The following is a 6,000-nucleotide window of genomic DNA, read 5'->3' as shown; positions in this document are numbered from 1 at the left end:
TCTCTTGCCTGAATTACTCGATAATGGCCCAACTGTCTGTTTTGCTTAGTTGAAGAGAACAAGAAACAGGTCTCAAACCAAGGCGGAGACTTTCTGTGGGGCTGAGGAGCCCACATGGGAAAGGCTGACCTTTGGAGCCTGCTATCAAGATGGCATGGAGAGGGCTGGGGATGTGTCTCTAGCGGTAGCCGCTCGTCGGCATTCGTGCGGCCCGGGTTCGATCCTCGGCACCACATACAAACAAAGATGTTGTGTCCGCTGAAAACTAAAAAATAAATATTAAAAAATTCTCTCTCTCTCTCTCTCTCTCTCTCTCTCTCTCTCTCTCTCTCTCTCTTAAAAAAAAAAAAAGATGGCATGGAGAGTTCACAGTGGAAGAGATGCAGCTCCATCAGCAATCTGCACTAGGTTCCAGAGACCCTCATGTGAACAGTCCCTCTTCTGACATATCTCAAAGTCTAGTCTTGAGACTAACTTGAGGAAAATTATAATAAAATACATTATGTAGAGATATCATTTGAGAAAATGTTGGGAATTCAAAGGTGGCAATGAATCCATACTGGGGTGGGGTGTGGGGCGGAAGAATCAGGGAATGCTTCCCAGAGAAGGCACTGCTTAGCGCCACCTCTCCTCTGCCCTCCTTGGTCCCTTAAATCTTGTCCTCTACCTACATGAGTTCAGTGGGCTGCTGGAGCTATGAACTCCTCACACACTGTAGCTGCCACAGCTTAGTTTTACCACTGTCTCCTTCTATCCTAACAGGAGTGGCAGCCCATCATAGGTTTGCATTCATGTCTTGTGCAGTTTTCCTGATTTCTTTCATTGTTTTTATGACTGGTCTCCTGCAAGTGCCAGGCTCTGCTGCAAACTGTGAAGCTAAATCCTTGCCCACCAAGACTCCAGAGACATAGTTTTACCATTCACCAGACTGTTTTCTGAAAGATAAGTGATGACTAGGAGAATTGCACATGGTCTCGCTTGGAGGATTTTTAACCAAAGATGAAATTTGTGGTTCAAAACCATAGTGGCAAATAGCAGACTCATCACAGTGCATATAAAAGAAATGAGCTAATAACTAGTAGTAGTTCTCTGGAGACTTCACCCTGGTTCCTGGAAGTAAATATTTTGAAACTGAATTTGTAACAATGGTTTCCATTTTCAAATATTGCATCCTTTGAGTTTTAAATAAATTGCAAACATTCTAATTACCTCTGCAAGCTAAATTCATAATTTTTTATACCCAAATCACAGGTGACACCTCCACTGACTCTTTAAGATCAAGAAGGGAGTTTGCACAAAGTAATTCATGTTTTCCATTTGAACTGCAGCTAGAACAAGAGAACTCCCCTTGAGAGCCTAGATTTTCCTTCCATCTCTGACTTTACTAAAATAAATGGATAAAACACTGTGATCATGAAGTTCCCTAGGGTAGGGTGGTGCTTGCAAATTTTCTGGTACTTCATCAGCTTAGCCTCAGTTTGCCTTATTTCCTGGCACTAGCCTGCCCTCCCAAATTAATTGCTCATGTTTTTACAATGCCTTTTCCATTCCCCATCCCATGTTCAACTCATCCTTTAGCTATTGAGGAAAATGGCATCAAAAAAGGCTAAATGTCCTTATTGTACAGTTAACTGCTGTCAGAGAATATGGAAAATATAAGCCTAGGTGTTTCACATCCAATGCTAAATGGCATTAAAAGTATATGGACTGCCACAGGGATGTAAGGTATGTGCTGAAGGCAAGGAAGAATATTTTAAGCATTTGGCAAGAGCTCTCATGAAATTTGAAATTACCCTAGCGGGCTTAAGCATGAAATATTATTCTGATTGTTTTCCTACAACTCTCATTCAATAGACTGAGCACTTACCTGGGACCTATTTTTTTATAGCAAATATTTTGTAGCAAATATTGTAAGAACACAATGGAAAGCAAGGAGATATTTTGTTTCTACCCTCCCAGACTCAATTACCCTTCTCCTATTTCTTAAACCTCCTTCTTTGTTACCCCCACCCCTCAAACTCACACATAAATAAATGCACAGTCTACCCCTCAACTCCACTCTTAGCCTTCAAGTTCAAATTCTTTTTCAAAATGTGGTTAAGTACTATACATGATGACAAAATGAGAAAGGGAGAAGGGTGTTTCCTGCAGTGCTTTCCACATCCTCTGAGCTGAAGGAAGTCTATCATCCTTGCCTTTTGTCACAAAACTCAATACAGTAGAAGGGTTTATAAATTCATTCTCTTAAGATCTCTAGATATCTATAAAAGTAATCTGGTGTTTACATATTAAAAACCCAAAGGCTGGGCTGGGGTTGTAACTCAGTGGTAGAGTGCTCATCTAGCATGAGTTCAGTTCTCAGCACTGCATATAAATAAGCTAATTAATTAATTAAAGGTCCATCAACGACTAAAAAATATATATTTAAAACAATTGGGGGCTGGGGTTGTGGCTCCGTAGTAGAACACTCTCCTAGCATGTGTGAGGCACTGGGTTCGATCCTTAGCACCACCTAAAAATAAAGGTACTGTGTCCACTTACAACTAAAAATGTATATTAAAAATTTTTAAAAACCCAAAGGCTAATTATGTTAATCAATTTTTTCTAAATTTCAGTTTCCTCATCTGTCGGATACATAGTGATGTACAGAAAAGCATTTGAAAAAATGCAAAGGACCATGTAATAAAGGTACCACTATAATTGTTAACAAAGATAATAGAATATGAAAGAATAAAGAGTGCTAGGTATAAAGTAAACTGATATCAACTGAATGAGCAAATCTTAAAGAATGTTTGCTTTAATCTTATATACAAAATAACTAAAAGGGAAAAAAATCACGGAAGATGACTGTTGGGCTTAATTTTATCCCTTTTACAATGCAAATTAAACCCTTATATCAAATAATAAAGTTTTAAAATGTCATCTTTTTACTGTAAAAATGGAAAGAATAATTAAAATATTAATAATTTCACTGGCAGACAGGATAAACAAGGGTTCAGGTAAAACCTCAAACACTGCTGGTAGAGGTGTAACAATCCAACATTATATAGGGGAAATGAATGCATTTCAAGAGACTTAAAACATGCACTCACATCCATTCCACTTCTTAGAATTTATATTAGTGAAAAATTTTTAAAGTGAACATTCTTTTATTTATAAAAAGGTAGTTATGAAAATGCCCATCACAATATTGTTTAAAATAGAGAGTAAAGCATAGAATCAAGAATGTAGTATCTACAGTCACTGAACTTCTGGATGCACATCCTGGCTTTGTTACTGGTCACTGAGACCCTGGACATACTTTTCAATTTCCACGTTTGTAAAATGCAAGTGATAACAACAACCTGTTCTATGAGGTTGCTGTGTCTATTTAATAAAATACAGTGGAGGCATCTGGGCATACTGAAAGTACTCACATGGTGAGACAATACTGATAATGAAAAATTAGAAACCACCTGCATATGTAATGCATCATCTCATCCAAAGCAATATTATCTATCTTAGTCCATTTGGGTTGTTGTAACAAAATACCTTAGACTTGGTAATTTATAAAAAATAGATACTTACTGCTCATAGTTCTAAGGCTAGTTCAAGGTACTAAGTGTATTGCAACCTAATGATCAAGGCGTCAGCAGATTCAGCATCTGTTCAGGGCACACTCCTCACAGATGGCAACAGCTATGCATTCTCACAAGGTGGAAAAACAAAGAAGCAAAAGAGCTCCTATGTGTCTTTTTTTTAAGGGAACTAATCCCATTTATAGGGGTTCTGCCCTCATTACCTAGTCACCTTCCAAAATTCTAACCTCTAAAAACCACTGCATTACAGATTGTTACAACATATTAATCTAGAGGTGGGGTACATTTAGACCATAATACTATATACCAATTATTACAGATGAATATATGACTTGGAAAGATATTATTATAAAAGGGGAAAACAGGCTATAAAATAATATTACATGATTGAATACTAGTAGATGTTTACTAGACATTAATCAGTGTACCTAAACTGTTTTTGACTCAGATCCATTTCTTTGTCTAAAAATGCAGTTGTATTTCAAAAGAGCAAACATCAAATATGCTAATCTCAGTTTTTTCACCTCCTGTGTTGGGCACAACTAAGAATTTTTCTTGTGCTAAAATATTTTGGTACTCAGTGTATTGCAACCTAAATGACTTGTTATAATAAAACAGAAGCATTTCTTTACTAACTGGTAAAGTCCTCCATGCCATAAAAAATGTCCTAAGATCCCATGTAATCTCATAATTCTACTACAGTAATTATATACATAATATACCAAGAAATATTACATCTATCAGCTTTCAAATGCCTAAAATACTTTTAAAAGTCTGAACTATGATTCTATCTAACAATGTTTTCTTAGAGAATATGCAAAACAGATGTTCTTATTTATAAGTATGGAAGTATATGGAATTTTAAGAATGACATTTGTAAAATGTAAAATTACTGCTGTTAGTGCTACCTCATTCTAACAAGAATCACTTAAGGAGTATTGACTGCTATTGATATTGAATAGAATTCTTAGTATGCATTGCAAAAATGTTATTCTACCTTCTTCAGTGTATGAATATCTTAATACCTAAGAGAGAACTACTTTTTACCCAGGTCTTTCTACTCTTAACAATAAAAACAAAAGCTGTTTGACCAACCCCAATTTCAGACAAATAAATACCTACATGCTTATGTTGAATATTACTAACATGGAAAAACTTCAATGTTTCCTAATGTTTCAAAATTAGCACCTTTGACTTCCACCATAGAAGCGAAAGAATGGCCATATGCTGCTGATAAGTGTCCCTTTCTTAGTACTCTATTATCTATCTCTTGTCATTATTAACACTTTAATAAGCAGGATATATAAATCACAAATTTCATATCTTTGAACCTTCAACTTTGGAGTTCATCTCTGAAACTAAAAGACTGTGACAATGTGGTTTGTTACATGAAAAAATGTTGTACAGATTCAGTGGGTAAGTGAGCACAGGAAAAAGTAAGAAAAAGAATACTCACAATCAGACATCTCCCAAGCTAAAGGATGCCGATTATATTCAGCTGAGAAATGCTATAAAGCTGCTAATCATGCTGAGTTTGGCTAGACTACAGGTGCTTTCCTTGACATCCTGGAAAAGTTAAGCTGATGTCACCACTTCATGTCTGGGACAGGTAGACAAGAACCCAGGAAGATTAGCATCAATCTCACAAGATCAGATAGAGTGACTTTTGGCTATGTTCTTTTGTTTTTGGTCAAAAAGAATTCCAACTGGAGTTACAAGTTTAAAAAAAAAAAAAAAAAAAAACAAAAACCTAGAAAGTTCTTTTCCTCCTTTTCCCATAATGAACTTAGGTTTGTTGCTTCTGGTTTGAGGCAGATTGTTAGGTATGTCCACGTGACTGCTTTCTGGTTGCATTTATGATTACTAGGATGGAATTACAAATACTCCAATATTACTTCCAGTCCTCAGCCAGATGTGAATCTGCCAAGTTAAACAAAGACTTAAACTTAAGATTCTCAAAATTTTCTCTTGTTACCTTTTGTCCCAATAAGGAGTGAATACTGATTAAGTTATTTAAATATAAAAATTAGTGAGAGCAGCATTACTCACTTCTATAATTCAGAGAAAAGATCCAGTACCATGGAGAATCGAATACTAGGGTTTAAATTTGAGCTCTAAGAACCACAATCCCAGATAGTATTCACTAGGGAGAAAAAGTGAAGACTCCTTGTTTAGGAACTCCAAATACTTCCAGTTTACTTTTTTGTCCCCGGGGAAATATATTCTTAAAGCCTCTATTTCATTTCGGGATTGGGAATACCCTGTAGGTCATTTTGAAAAATGTTTTTTTTCTTCATATTAAAAGTTTATTACCTAGTTTAAAAGAGACTATTTGCCAAATTAGATGTTTTCATGTGTTCTTTTGTTGAATGAGTACAATCATCTACAAATGAGTTTCCTATTAGAACGCACTTACAACACA

This window comes from Marmota marmota, unplaced genomic scaffold (assembly GCF_001458135.2).
Source record: "Marmota marmota marmota unplaced genomic scaffold, marMar, whole genome shotgun sequence".
NCBI lineage: Eukaryota > Metazoa > Chordata > Mammalia > Rodentia > Sciuridae > Marmota > Marmota marmota.
Note: the sequence above shows the minus strand (reverse complement) of the source record.